The sequence below is a fragment of the Lontra canadensis genome, unplaced genomic scaffold (assembly GCF_010015895.1).
Source record: "Lontra canadensis isolate GAN:19392208 unplaced genomic scaffold, GSC_riverotter_1.0 scaffold1, whole genome shotgun sequence".
In the NCBI taxonomy this organism is placed as follows: Eukaryota; Metazoa; Chordata; class Mammalia; order Carnivora; family Mustelidae; genus Lontra; species Lontra canadensis.
Window position 1 is genome coordinate 71,276,470 of NW_022630995.1, and position 15,954 is coordinate 71,292,423.

Genomic DNA, 15,954 nt, shown 5'->3' on the forward strand with positions numbered 1-15,954 from the left:
CTCTGCCTGCCATTCTGTCTGCCTGTGCTCGCTCGCTCTCTCTCTGACAAATCATTAAATAAAATCTTTTTTAAAAAGTCCATTTTGTATTATTTGAAAATTGATGATGAGAATGCATTAATGAAGTACTTGTATAATTACAAAATGAATTGTATAATATAAAAAAAGAAGAGCAACTTAAAAAGATTTATTTTATTTTATTTATTTAAAGATTTTATTTATTTGAGAAAGTGAGAGAAAGAGAGAGCATGGGGGTAAGGGGCAGAGGGAGAAGCAGACTCCCCACTAAGCAGGGAACTCAATGTGGGGGTTGATCCCAGGACCCTAGGATCATGACCTGAGCTGAAGGTAGACACCTCAACCAGGTACCTGAAGATTTATTCATTTTAGAGAGAGAGAGAGAGAGTATGAGGATGGGGAGGAGCAGAGGGATAGGCAGACTCCCTAAAGAGCACAGAGCCCTTCGCTGGATCTCATGACCCTGAGATCACGATCTGAACAGAAATCAAGAGTTGGTCACTTAATTGACTGAGCCACCCAGGCACCCCAGAAGCAAGAGCAGTTTAGTTACAACCTGGAGATCCTGAAGTTTATGTTCATTATCTAGGACCACTGACCACATCATCCCTTTCCTACTGAATCTGAGGTCTTTAGAATGCCATGCTACACACTTTCTAGGTTTTTTACTTGGCTTCCACAAAGGATGTGCCCTTCCAAGACCCACTATGGAAGAGCTGCCCCAGAGACATCAGGCTGCCACCTTTAAGGCCAATGCCAAGGGAACAGATCCTTCCATCTCCTATTCTACCAGTCAGCTATTGGAACACTAGTTTTGGGTAGCAAACCACTCCCAAACACAGTGCTTAAAACAATTCCTTTTTTTCTGCAGGTCACAGGCTCCAAGCTGGGGATGGTTCTAGACCAGCTTCATGTCTCTCATTCTTGTTTTACCAGCAGACTACCCAGGGATATTCTTCACATTGTGAAAGGCAGGCATGGGAGAAAGGCAAGCAGAAACATGAAAAATCACCTAAGGACAGGCTCAGAACTGTTACACTGTTACTTCTGCCCATACTCTTGGCCAAAACCAAGTGGAATAACCTAAGTCCAACATCAGTAGGGTGGAGAAACTTTCTGTCTCTAATTAGAAGAACTGCAAAGCCACATTTCAAAGAACATGCATGGAAGGGGCACTGAAGAATTGAGAACAGCGTTATTTACCATTGTTATCCACCTGGGACCTTCCAGGTTACTTCCAGCTGGCAGCAGGAGAGATACAGTTCTCATGGTAGCTGAAAACAGGAATGATTTGACCCAGGCGGTGAGATCTGTTCCTAACTACAGGAATCAGGCTTTGTCCTTGCATGCTCCTTAATATGACGTTATTGTCACCAAGAGTCAGTAGCATTATTAATTCATTACATCTATTGAGTGGACAATGATTCCCGATTTTACAGGAAATGTGAGATTAGAAATACTGCCCTAGAACTGTTTCTATGTTTGTAGTATCCTGTTTGTGTATTAAAGATTTGAATTCTTTAGTTCTAAAGAATGTCAAGAGTCGCCATGTTTTAGAACTAAGGGATCCATAAAACTTCATCAGAGTTAAGAGGATCTCTTTGATTAACCCTATTTGCCATCCAGGTTCCCCCTAGGTTTAAAAGTAAAAAATCTCTTAAGGAGTCACCAGAGTTGCTTTTCCAGATAGGAAAAGAAAGAGTACCATTTCCACCCCCGTACCCCCTCCTCCGGTAAATAAAAAGACATTAACAGTTTTCAAAAAGAAAGAGATCATTAAATTGTTCCGTTCTTCAGGAACACATCAGTGGGGCTGACAGCCCTCTGACATTTAAGCCCTACTCTAAGGTTATTTCCATAGTTCTCATGTTACTTTAAAGAACAGCTACCACTTAAATTCTTCACGGTTTTTTTCCTTCTCTCATGACTGTTTATGAAGCTGCAAAGACTAAGGCTGGAGCCGAGCGATGAACCTGGTGGATACCGCGTCAGGTCTATCAGAGTGGCTGCAGGAGCCCGAGAGGGACTAGCATTAGTCCCTCCGCGCACCGGGACAGTCATCGCTCTTTGTTAAAGAAACAAATACAAGAAAAGCGGCGGCGGCGAAGTGTGGTGGTGGGGGATTAAATCGAGGCACAACTTTGCGTTTGTATGCGTAACTGTGCGTAAGAAAGATCATTCGCGAGGCGCTCCAAACGCCGCACAGTCGAGGGTACCGTGTCATTGGCTTTTGTGCATTGGAAGGCGCGTGAGTGCCCTGCTCAAAGGTTCCCCTTTGTGTGAAAGTGGGGAAGCCAGAAGCGTGCAGCTACTGCTGGGTTTTCATTTTCGAATTCGTTAGGCACTTGGACCGAAAGACTCCCGCACCAGTACACTCCCGCATTCTCGCAACAACAATACTCGGACTTGAGTTACTTATCCGTCGCTACCGAGCGAAGAGCGACAATGGCTCGGTGCGGGCGCCCGCAGTTCGGGGGGCAGCGCCAAGGGGCCGCCCGCCGCGCTCCGCAGCTGCGCGCTGAGCCCCGCCACCCGACCGTCAGCAAACGCGGGCACCAACCGCCGCGCGGCCCGGCCGTTGGGCGGGTGGTAATTTCTGGGAATGGGGCGGGGTCGCGGGTGTACAAGGCCGGGCGTCTGCGAGCCGGGAGGAGGAGCGGGCGGCGCCGAGGGCGCGAGGCTGGAGGGGCGGTGCGCCACGAGCGTCACCGACCGGGGAGGGGCCGGGGCGGGGCCGGCGGCGCGGTCCGGCCCGCCCGCGCCCCCACCTTTCACCGCTGTGGAGTGGAGACTGGAGGGACCGGGACTAGGAGTTTATCCAACCCTCCGCCCCCAGTAGCTGTCGGACTGCCAGAGCGCGGAGCTGTCCCTGGAGAAGGGAGTCAGTCCAGAGCTGGGGATGGAGTGACAGCCGGGGCCCGCGGGAGGCTTCGCAGAGTGGCGAGGGTGTGTGCGTGCGGTCCGGGCCAGCTGGGAGAAGGGGGCGGGCGGGCGCTGCAGGTGCACGCGCGGCCCCGCTACCCCCACGCGCCTGCCCGCGCCTTGGGGCCCCTGCACCAGTCTGGGGTTGGAGCCGAGAGTGGGATGGGGGAGCCCGGAGCAGGGAACGGGACAAGTGGCCAGAGTCTTTACCTGAGAAGGCGGGTTTGGGAGAAGTTGGGGGATAAGGGGCGGGCGAGAGTCGAGAGCCACTGAGGCAGGTTGGCGGGCCGGTGGGGGCCGGCGGCGGTGAGGCCCCGCGGGGTATAAATAGCCGGCCCCGGTTTGACAGACGCTGCGGTGACTGGCGGTGCCGCCCCCCCTCGCCGCGTGGGGAGGGGAGGAGCGCTCCGAGCGGGCGGGGTGGGGGAGGCGGACTCGAGTGTCCTGGTGGCGGCGGCAGGAGGCCGAGGGGGAGGAGCTGAAGTGGGGGGTGGAGGGAGGGGGCCGGGAGCGGGGCGAGGGCGGGGGCCACCATTGCTCCCCGCGCCGGGCTCTGTGTCGCCGCCGTCGCTTCGGCGGTTGGGGATCGGTGGGGCGGCGCGGGCGGGGGGCGCTGCGCGGGGCGGCTCGCCGCTGTTTTGTTTCCTCCTCTCCCAGTGGAGCGGCTCGGGCTGCCGGGGAGGCCCCGGCTCCCTCGGGACGCCCCGGCCAACGGCGGCGGCGGTGTTAGTCCGCGGCCCTGCCGGGAGGAAAAGCGACGCCGTGGTCTTCCCAGGCGACGCGGAGAGCAGGTAAGAGCGCGAGCAGCCGAGGCTGTGGGAGGGAGCGCGGAGGGCGCGGTGATAAAGCCTCGCTGTCCCGAGTGCCGCCTCCTCCCTCCGCACCCCCGCCCCGCGCCTGTGTTGTTTGCTCCGGGGTTTGCCGAGGGTTTTCCGGAGGCTGTGGCGGTGACAACGGCTGGGAGCTGGGGAAGGGGGCTAAGTGCCCCCGGGCAACGGTCGAGAAGCGGGACTTGGAGAAAGGGAAAGGCGCGCTGCTCGCCTGCCCGAGGGGAGCGCGGGGCGCGGGGCAGGGCTGAGGGAAGAGGTTACGGACCCCGGCGGGGTGGTGGGGGGGGGGATGGGCTGAGCGCAGCTGGTCTCGCTGTGTTTACATCGCCGCGCGAGTCACCTCTGCCGAGGAGCGGACAGAACTGACCCGCCTTATCCCGCGGGGAGGCCAGGGCGGGGGTCCGGCTCCGGAGGAAGCGCGTCCTGGGAGGGTCTGGTAGGGAGGGAGGCTGCGGCCGGCGCCGGGGTAGGGCAGCGAGCTCGGGGCGGGACCTGGGAGGCTCCGGCCGCGCGGGGTGGCGTGGAGGACTGGAGACCAGTTTCCTTCCCCGTCGGGCCTTATCGCCGCCTCTTACCTTTCCTTTTCTCCGCGGCTCGCTTGCATGGCAGGTTGTACTCGGTTATTCTTTTATTCTCGCTTTCCACGCCAGCCCCTGCTGCCACTTACCCCAGTTCCCCCGGGGTTAGGGAGGCTTGGCTGTGATAGGAATCTGTTTTTTAAACAAAACAAAAACGGGCTCCGTAACGCGCGTCCGGTGACCGCCTTCTGGATCCTCTCTTGGAAAAGCTGTCCCCTTGGGACCGTGCTACTGGATGTTTTGGGGGCGCGGGAAAGGAACGGTGAGGGCTCTGCTAGGGCTGGTGCTGGCGGCCGGAGCAGCTTTGCGAGTAGAGTAGCCGAACCCCCACCCCGCCACCTCCCTGCTCCAGTCGGGCGTTTTTATTCCGTGTCGATAAAAAACAGAAAATATTCCATAAGGCCAAGAGTAATCCAGATTGCCCTGTTTCTGGTGTTTCTTATGTGCCAGCATCCTGGGCTCTCTTTCTAGGACCTAGATTCGTTGCAGAACAGCCTTTCTTTAAGTTATTGGTACTAGTTTAAATGAGTGAGGGGGGAGCACTTCACTCGAAAACTGTAAAATTTCCCCCCTTCATGAACATTTACTTCAGTTGTGTATTTAATTTAAACCGGTGATGATACAACAGTAATCTTGTGTTTGGTAATCAGATTTGCTTTTCTTTTTACCTATGAGTCACTATAAAGAGGTAAATTACGCACTTTCTTTAGTGCCATAATCACAGAATAGTGCCAAAATCACGGAACAATGTACACTTCACTAAGGCATGATTGGATATTTGTATTTTGGAGTTTCTTTTTCTTTAAAAAGTAAAAATGACTTTTTATAAGCCTGGAAATTACTGAATTACGTTTGAAGAATTCAGGAATGATGAAAGTTAATAGGTAGGGCCATACAGTTTATGCGGTGCGTTTATATGAATATCATCGAGCAGCTATCTCCTCGTAAACACATGAAGTAGAAAATAGAAATATTTCGGGCATTTGAAATTTGAATATTTAATGTCAACCTGTTTTTTAAGGTTAGTGATTTAATTACTTTGATTAATCATTGCTTCTAGTTTCTGATACACACACACACACACACACATTTACAAACTTATGAGAGTATAATTGGAAGATATTTATAACTTCGAGATTTTTGTGTCCTAAATAATAGGTTGGTAACTTTGGATGTGGCAGGCCTACCAGTATTGATGGCTTTGTACGCCCATGGTTTTTTTGTTTTTGGCTTTGTTTTGTTTTGTTTTGGGTAACGGTTTTATTGAGATATAATTCATATACCATTCAATTCACCAATTTAAAGTGTAAAACTTAGTGGTTTTTAATGTATTCAGAGTTGCGCAACTATCTTCATAATTAATTTTAGGACGTTTTCATCATTCCGAAAAGTAATCCTATAGTGGTTACTCTCGTTTTTCCCCCAAGATCCCTGGCGCTAGGCAGCCACTGATTTTTCTGTCTCTATAGATTTATCTATTCTGGACATTTTTTATGAGGACAATCATACAGGGGTGACTGGGTGGCTCAGTTGGTTGAGCATCCAACTTTTGATTTTGGCTCAGATCATGATCTTAGGGTCCTGAGATTGAGCTGGGGATGGTGTCTGCTTAAGATTCTCTTCCCCCACCCTCCTTCCTTGAGCAGGCACTTGTTCTCACTTAAAAAAAAAATGTAGAGCCCTACAATATGTGATTTTTTCCATGACTGGTTTCTTTTACTTAGCTTAATGTTTTTAGAGTTCATTCATGTTGTAGCCTATGTCATTATTTTTATTCCTAAGTAATATTCTGTTGTATGGTTATACCATGTTATTTGTTAATTTGTGGATATTTGAGTTTCTACTTTCTAGTTATTATGAACAATGCTACTGTGAACATTTTTGTACACTATTTGTGGTTGTGTTTTCATTTCTCTTGAGTATGTACACAGCACAGAAAATTAATATGCATAAATCTATTGCATTTCTGTACACTAATAATGAACTATCAGAAAGAGATGTTAAGAGAACAATCTCACTCAAAATTGCATCAAAGAGAATAAAATACTGAGGAGTAAATGTAACCAAGGAGTTAAAAGACCTTACTCTGAAAACTATAAAACATTGATGAAAGAAATTGAAGATGATACAAATAAATGGAAAGATAAACCATACTCATCGATTAGAAAAATTAATACTGTTAAAATGTTCATATTGTCTGAAGCAATCTACAGATTCATTGCAATCCCTATTAAAATTCCAATGGCATTTTTCACAGAACTAGAACAAATAATCCTTAAATTTGTATAGAGTTTTATTTGTATACAAACACCCTGTATAGCCAAAACAATCTTGAGAAAGAAGAATGAAGCTGAAGATATCAAGCTTCCTGATTTCAGTCTATACTACAAAGCTATAGTAGTTGTCAAAGCAGTATGGTACTTGCTCAAATACAGACACAGATCAATAGAACAGAATAGAGTCCAGAAATAAACCCATTCTTATAAGGTCAGTTAATGTTTGACAGAGGAGGCAAGAAGTTACAACAGGGAAAAGACAGTCTCTTCATTAAATGGTGCTGGGAAAACTGGACAGCTACATGGCAAAAGAATAAAACTGGACCACTTTCTTGGGTTTATTTATCTATTTATTTATTTATCTTAAAAATAATCTCTATGCCCAACCTAGGCCCTGAATTCTTGACCCTGAGATCAAGAGCCAAACACTCCACCGACTGAGCCAGCAGGTGCTTCTGAACTACTTTCTTATACCATATATGAAAATAAACTCAAAATGGATTAAAGACTGAAATGAAAACCAGAGACCATCAAAGTTCTAAGAAGCAAACATAGGCAGTAAGCTTTTGGACATTTGTCTGAACAATATGTTTTTGCATCTGTCTTCTCAGGAAAGGGCAGCAAAACAAAAATAAGTAGAACTACATCAAACTAGAAAGCTTTTTGCTCAGTGAAGGAGACCATAAGCAAAATGAAAAGGGGACCTGCTGAATGGGAGAAGATATTTGTAAATGATGTAACTGATAAGGGGGGGTGTCAGTAATCCAAAATATATAAAGAATTTACAACTCAATATATTAAGCAAAATCCAATTAAAAGATAGGCAGAGGACCCCAAAAATAGACATTTCCCCAAAAATACAGATGCCAACAGACACACGAAAAGATGCTCAACATCACTACTAATCAAGGAAATGCTGGTCAAAACCACAATGAGATATCACTTCACACCTCTTAGAATGGCTATTATCAGAAAGACAAGAAATAACAAGTGTTGGCAAGGATATGGAGAAAAGAGAACTCTTGTGCACTGTTGGTGGGAATGCAAAATAGGGCAGGTACTATGGAAACAGTATGGAGCTTCTGCAAACTAAAAATAGAACTACAATCCAGCAAACCCACTTCTGGCTATTTATCTGAAGAAGATGAAAACACTAATTTTAAAAGATAATGTGCCTTTGTGTTCATTGCATCATAACTTAGTATTGCAAGATATAGAAGCAACCTGAGTGTCCATCAATAATACATGAATGAATAAAGATGTGAGATTGAGCTATCATTACAAACCAGATTTATTTGTTTCCTTGTTTGTTTATCTTTAAAAGCATTTACAAACTTTAATTCAGCAAAGGAAGTTCTGTGAGAGAGGACTGGGGAGACAACCCCCTCCCCCAAGACTCCCCCAGAGTCAGGGGAGGGAAGCTGGTGGCCCAGCTGGCTAGGGGGAAAGTCCAGGATCTCCTCAGACTGGCAGGTCCTGCTCGTGGGCAGGGGCAGAGCTTATCTGCATAAAGTTGCTGAACTCTACACACTGGGCCAACAGAAGGCCAAGAGGCCAGCTCCAGGTACTCTAGCTTGGGATGGAGAGGCAGAGCTCATCTTCAACATGGGGGTAGACAGCAGAGACTCAGTGAGTTGCACAATACCTGACTCCCACAGACTGACAGCAGGACTGGTTTAAGCTTATAAGTCATTTTTAGAACATTTCTGTGCCCTCCAAAAACTACCTCTCATCTGTTTGCAGTTAACCCTTACCCCACCCCCTTCAAGCCAGTCCCAGGCAACTGATTTGTGTTTTGTCTGTATGGATTTGCCTTTTCTGGATAGTTTATAGCAATGGAACCATACAATATATAGTCTTAGCTTTTATTTATTTACTTATCTGAGAGAGAGAGAGAGAGTGTGTGTGCAAGTGGGGTGAAGGACAGAGAGAGATGGAGAATCTCAAGCCTATTCCGTGCTGAGCGTGGAGCCCCCTATGGGGCTCAATCTCATGATCCTGAGATTATGACATGAGCTGAAATCAAGAGTTGGTTGCTTAACCAACTAAGCCACCCCAGTGCCCCTATGTTTTGCTTTTTAAAATTTTTATTCACTTCTAAATATTTTAAAATTTCCTTTTTGATATTTTCTTTGACTATGGGTTATTTAGAAATGTACAGCATAATAATAATAATAATAATAATGATAATAATCCCCAATTATTTGGGGATTCCCTACATTTCATTGTTGTTGATTTTTTAATTCCCCTGTAGTAGGAGAACATAGTTTGTATGATTTTCTCATTTTAAATTTATTGAGACAATTTTATGGCCTAGTATGTAATCTTCTCTGAAGAATGTTCCCTGTGGACTAGATAAGAATATGTATGTCCTAGATAAGAATATGCTGTTGTTGGGTGGAATGTTTTGTAGTTGTCATGTCAAGTTGAGTGATAGTTTTCAGGCCTTCTATGATTTTCTGTTTAGCCATACTATTAATTATTGAGAGACAGATTAAAATCCCTATTACTATTGGGATGTCTAGTTTTCCTTTTAGTTCTGTCAGTTTTTGCTTCATGCTTTGGGGGCATTGTTAGTTACACTTTACATACATAATTGTTTTACTGATAGCTGACCTTTATCATTAGAAAGATTCCTCTTTGTCTCTAGTTATATTTTGTCTGGTGTTGGTATAGCCACTCCAGCTCTCTTATGCTTACTGTTTGTATTGCAAATATTTTTCCATCTTTCTACTTCCTTTTTTATTTTTTGAAGATTTTATTTATTTATTTGACAGAGACAGACACAGCGAGAAAGGGAACACAAGCAGGGGGAGTAGGAGGGGAGAAGCAGGCTTCCCGAGGAGAAGGGAGCCCTATGGGGGGCTTGATCCCAGGACTCAGGGATCATGACACTTAATGGACTGAGCTACCCAGGCACCCTGAGAAGAAAAAAATATTAAGCAGTCTTTTATATTTATACATATGTTTACCTTTTATGGTGCTCTTTGTTTCTTTTTGTGCATTTGTTATGGGCTGGTAATTTTCTTTCAGTCTGATGGACTTCCTTTAGGATTTCTTGTAAGGCAGCACTGTTACCAATGAATTATTTCAATCTTTGTTTTTTGGATTGTTTTTATTTTGCCTTTATTTTTGAAGAATAGTTTTGCTAGATATAGAATTCTTTGTTACAAATTTTCTTTCTTTCAGCGTCTTGACCATGTTGTCTCCTGCTTTCTGGCCTCCATTGTTTCTGACGAGTTGTTTTTCTCTTTCTAGTTTTAAGAATTTCTTTGTCTTTGTCTTTCAATAATGATATGTCTGGGTGTGGATCTCTTTGTGTTTATCCTACTTTGGATTCATTAAACTTGAATCTATAGATTAATATTTTTCAACAGTTTGGCAAGTTTTGATCATAATTTCTTCAAATATTTTTTCTGTTCTTTTCTCCCTGTTCCTTCTGGAACTCACATTACATGTATGTTGGGTGCTTGGTGGTATCCCATAAGTCTCTGAGGCTCCCTTCATTTTTTAAAATTATTTTTGTCTGTTCTTCAGAATTGGTAATTTCTGTTGATCTGTCTCCAAGTTCACTGACTCTTCCATCATCTCAAATCTGCTATCGAGCTCTGCTAGTGAATTCTTAAATTTGGTTGTTGTACTTTTCAACCTTTCAAATTGAATTATATTTTTCATCTTCAGAATTTCCATTTTTTCCTCTTTTTTTTAATATAATGTTTATATCTTTATTAAAATTGTCTATTTTTGAGTTATACTTTCCTTTAGTTCTTTAAAGATGATTTCATTAATTTCAGATAAAATTACATTTTAGGTAGAAGATATTTAAACTATGTGTTAAGTTCTGAAATGATGCTTGTTATATTTATAAACTATGTTCAATAATTTTCATCTGTATTTCATAATATACATGAATGTGTATTACTCATAAATGCCAAATTTCATCTGATAGTTTTAATTTAAACATACTTAACAATTTACGTATAATTACTAATGTTTACTGATATGTAGGATCAGTGTACAATTTGAAAGATATACCATTAATTCTCAAACTTTGGGTCTTAAACAGTATAACATCTACTCGCTTATACATATTTCTTGGAGTAAACCAGTTCTTTCATTGTAAGCGTTAATGGGTAGAAAAAAAAAAATGGAAGAAGCCTAAGAGAGCAAGTATGTGTGAGAATCGTTACACATTATCAAAATCTTCATCTCAGCCTGTACATTTAATTGTGTAGTATTAATTTATTTTAGCTCCTTGAGAGATTGTAGTAAATAAGATAAATGCAGTACTTGTTCTTATGGAATTTATATTCTGGTGAAGGAGACAAATATTAAACATAAATGAGTAAGATAATTCTCATGATAAATATAATGAAGAAACAAAATAGGGTAATGTGATGTCAAATAGAGACTGATTGGGGAGCTACATGGCAATGGAATATAATTGGAACCGGAGAGCCATGATAGAAATGCTTCTCTGAGGGGGTGGTATTTGAGGAGGTAAATGTAGGTGAGGAGGATTCAGTCTGTGGATGACCTGGAAGAACAATAAGCTTGTTGTAAATGTACAATTTACAAAAATTGGAAAATACTGTAGTGACCTTCATTCTTGACTAAAGAGTTAATTTACAGCTCAGTTTGTAGTTTATTCTCTCACAGTTTTTGAATGTGAGTAAATATGTGTAGGATTTTCTGTAAATGATTTTAGCTTTATAAAGAACAGCAGGGAAAATAACTTCCCTGATGTTTCTTCCTTGAAATTTAGCTACCTAAAAATAAAATAAAATACCAATATCTAGAAAACTTTAAATTTGTAGTATAGTTATAGCAATGGTAGAGATTCTTATGAAAACAATTTTAACCAATTCATGTTAGTATTATCATGTTAGTATTTCATGTTATCATGTTAGTTTTTCAACTGTTCATAATTACGGGCTAAAAGGTACAGATAACATGATGTAGTTAGTTGTGTGATGACTGACTTTCTAAATATAACTTCTTCCCCCTCTATTTCACTAGTAAAAGCAGTCAGTTATTAATTTTTTAAAAGATTTTATTTTTTTATTTGAGAGACAGAGAGAACCCAGGAGCTAGGGAGGGACAGAGAGACAGGCAGACTCTCACCTGAGCAGGGCTCCATCCCAGTACCCTGAGATTCATGACCTGAGCCAAAGTAAGACGCTTAACCTACTGACGCACCCAGGTGCCAGTCAGTTATTTTTGTTTGGCTAACTAATATTAACATAAAATAATAATTAAACATTCAAATTACTTCAGATTAGACAATGTGGAATATAGTCCACTAAAGCTTTATGTGAATAAAATTTTTGCAGTAAAGTACCTTTTCAAAGTACCTCTATTGTTTATTTAAAAAAAGTAAGCCATGGTTTTTATAAAGTGAGTAGTAACCTCCAATATTTCCATTTATAATGTAGTGTATTTTTTTTTAATATTTAAAATGAACTTTTCTGGGGTGCCTTGGGGGCTCAGTCAGTTGGACGTCTGCCTTCAGCTCAGGTCATAGTCCCAAGTCCCTGGATCGAGCCCCACATCAGGCTCCCTGCTCAGCGGAGAGTCTGCTTCTCTCTCTGTCCCTCACTCTGGTCTAGTCTGCTTCTGCCTCTGCTCCTTACCCCGCTTGTGCTCTCTCTCAAATAAATAAAGAAAATTAAAAAAAAATTAAATGTACTTTTCTAGGGGCACTTGGGTGGCTCAGTTAAGTGGCTGCCTTTAGGTCAGGTCTTGATTCTGGGTCCTGAGATTGAGCCCTGTGTTGGGCTCCCTGCCCTGCAGGGAGTCTGCTTCTCCCACTCCCTCTGCTCCCTCTCACCTCGTGTGCTCTCTTTCTCTCACACATAAATAAATAAAAATAAGTAAAATTAAATGTACTTTTCTACAATATTTAATATATGCTTTTAAAATTATGTGTTAATTTAAAAAGATATAGTTTTTTAGTATTTAAATATATTGAAAATATATTTCAAATAAGCTAGCTATATCAAATCAACTCATATCATAATTTGGAAGGTATTTTTAAATTACTCTAACTCTGTGTTAATACTGATTTACAGTGTGTATCTGATATATTTCTTTGCCCTTTAATTCACTAACCATTTAATCTGACTGTATTCAGTATTGTAGATATAGTTGTTAAAAGGTACTTATTTTTCCCCAAATGATTTAAAGTGGCTTAACAAAGGACACATATGTATATATATTAGTGATAGTAGAATAGAAGAAGGAAGTAAGAAAAAGAAAACTTGAGTCAGGAGTTAAAATTGTGGTCTGTTATGTGCCAGACACTCTTCTGTGTTCTATAGGTTTCTATTCAGCCATAATCAGTGATAATGAGGAAACTTAGTGGGACGTTGTGGTAGATTGATTATAAGGTTAAGCTTTATAAATAATGTAAGAAAAGAAGTTAAATTCATGAATTGAGGATAAAACAAACAAATAATATGGTGATTTCAGAATAGATATTAAATCTCAGAATCCTTTGTTTTCTATCTCTACTTGAAGGCCAAAGTTTCAATGTTTTCATGAGTCAGCTGTCCAATTTGAGTAATTTTGTTTATAACCTTGCAGTGGGTATCATTTAGGTACCTAAGTAAAAAAGTAAGTTCTCCTTACAAATCTCTGTTCTGTGTTAAACATGTTCCATTCTAAATTGAAATTTAATGGTTATCTTAATTTTAGATTATAATTAGTAAGAACTAGAAAGTATATATTCATTTGTAAAAGGATCAGTAAATTGTTTCCTCTTTTTTGTTCTCTAATAGTGTGCTTAAATAAACTTCCAGGACAAACTCATGTTTTATGTTTTATTTTGTGATCTAGATGGGTTGAGAATGTTCCAGGAAGACTGCCTTCATGAATTTTTACTTAATTTTTGGAAGTGGAGATGCTCTTCTACTATGTCATAGCTAAGCACTTAAACTCAATCATAATATCACTCTGTAATGATAAAGCATTTTAATCCTGGCATATCTTTTACAGCACAAAGATAAGGTTGATGTCTCTTCATTTCAGATCATTATCCTCCTCTAAAAGTTGCTGCTGGGTTGCAGACTAAGTTTTAAATTGAAGTTTTACATTATCTGTAACTTTCTGTAGTCCTCATCATCATTATCACAAAGTGATCTTTCTGAAGTCTTCTTCTTCTTCTTCTTCTTCTTTTTTTTTTAAGATTTTATTTATTTATTTGACAGACACAGATCACAAATAGGCAGAGAGGCAAGCGGGGGCGGGGTGGTGTGGGGAAGAAGGCTCCCTGCTGAGCAGAGAGCTTGATGCAGGGGCTCGATCCCAGGACCTGGGATCATGACCCCAACCGAAGGCAGAGGCTTTAACACACTGACTACCCAGGCACCCCTCTTCTTCTTCTTCTTTTTTTTTAATCTTTATGAAGTCTTGCCATCATACTGCATAACAATACCATGATAGTTATAATAATCATTGTAGCTGTGAAGTAGTTTCTATTATTTTTTGCTTTTTACAGATGAGTCTCAGACTTCACGAAGTTAAATAATTTTCTGCAAAGAAAAGAGTTAACATATTAGGTTTGACACTGCTCTCTTTGGAAAGACCTGTTTGCAAGGTTGGCCCATAGCTAGCATCTGGTAACTTGGCTCTCAGGGTGTTTCCAGTAACTGATAAGGATGATTCACTGTGGGGTGCCTGGGCAGCTCATTTGGTTAAGCATTTGACTTTAGCTCGGGTTCTGATCTCAGGGTCCTGCGACTGGATCCCGCCTCAGGGGGATCCTATCATCGTGGAGTCTGCTTCTCCCTCTCCTTCTGCCCTTACCCCTCCTTGTGCAGGCCCGTGCGCATTCTCTCTCAAATCAAATCTTTTTTTTTTTTTTAAAGATTTTATTTATTTATTTGACAATGAGAGAAGGATCACAAGCTAGAGGAGTGGGAGAGGGAGAAGCAGGCTTCTGCCGAGCAGGGAGCCCTATATGGGGCTGGACCCCAGGACCCTGGGATCATGACCTGAGCCAAATGCAGATTCTTAAGGACTAAGCCACCCAGGCGTCCCTAAATCTTTTTTTTAAAGGATGATTCACTGTGCCTAGACTGTTTGCAAACAATATGGTTTATGTTGAACACCTGCTTTCCTTTTGGGGGTCTGGAATTTTAGTATACACAAGGCAAAGGGTACCCTTGTGAGCAGGCCTCCATAAAACTTTCGGTGCCACATCTCTGATGGGCTTCCTTGGGCAGAAACGCTGCACATATGTGGGTGCATTTTTGTTGATGGGGGAAGTGTAAGTTCTGTATGTCCTCCTCTCATGGGAAGGAAAGAGTATGAGGAAGCCTGCTAATAGATTCTTGTATTTTACTCTATTTTATTTTTATTTTTTAACTTTTTAAAAAGATTTTATTTATTTATTTGACACAGAGAGAGACCGTGAGAGAGGGAACACAAGTAGGGGGAGTGGAAGAGGGAGAAGCAGGCTCCTTACCGAGCAGGGAGTCCCATGCGAGGCTGAATCCCAGGACCCTGGGATCATAATGACCAAACCAGGAGCCCCCATTATAGTTGTGTGGGCCTATATGTGCCCATGTTCCAGGCCCTGAGGAGGGATCTGTAAACTTTGAGAACTTTTACTACCTTGTAAATAGTTCAGGTCTCAAAGTGGGAGAGTAGATGTACTTTTCCCCCTAGTTGCTTCTGCAGGGGATCTGTCTTTTTTTTTTTTTTTTTAAGATTTTTTATTTATTTATCTGACAGAGATCACAAGTAGGCAGAGAGGCAGGCTGAGAGAGAGAGAAACAGGCTCCCCGCTGAGCAGAGAGCCTGATGCGGGGCTCGATCCCAGGACCCTGGGACCACGAGCTGAAGGCAGAGGCTTTAACCCACTGAGCCACCCAGACGCCCCATGTCTTTCTATCTATCTTATCTCTCTAATTCTAAAGATTTTTATTTTTAGGTAATCTCTATACCCGATCTGGGGCTCAAACTCACAATACTGAGATTAAGAGTCGCATGTTGCATCAACTGAGACAGCTATATTTAGCACTATGAAAATGTTTATATTTTGGTTTCAGGTAGTTCTTTTTATTTGAAATATGGGTAAACTTGAATTAGGATATAAGGCTTATATCTGAGAATCTTTGCTTGTTGCTAGTATAGAATTCCAGGCCAAAATTTCTTTCTAAAAAACAAACTCGACTTTGAAGAGAGCAGTAGAAAGAATTTCTAATGCTGTCACTTTCTCCCTAAGGCCTACAGAACATGAGACAATTTGTGAGTTAAAGAATTTATCCCCCTGCCCATCCCCCCCTTTTTCTTGAAAAGAGAAAGAAAAGTCTGTATACTTAATGT

General features: G+C 42.3%; 1 protein-coding gene across 4 annotated transcripts in view; it reads left to right on the forward strand.

Moving 5' to 3' along the window:
* Positions 1-3,464: 3,464 nt before the first annotated feature.
* ELF2 (E74 like ETS transcription factor 2) overlaps positions 3,465-15,954 on the forward strand; it is a 101,634-nt gene continuing 89,144 nt past the window's right edge. For all 4 annotated transcript variants that reach the window (XM_032857447.1, XM_032857466.1, XM_032857457.1 and 1 more), the window contains exon 1: positions 3,465-3,731. The gene's annotated coding sequence lies outside the window, so the exon portion shown is untranslated. The remainder of the gene's footprint in view (positions 3,732-15,954) is intronic.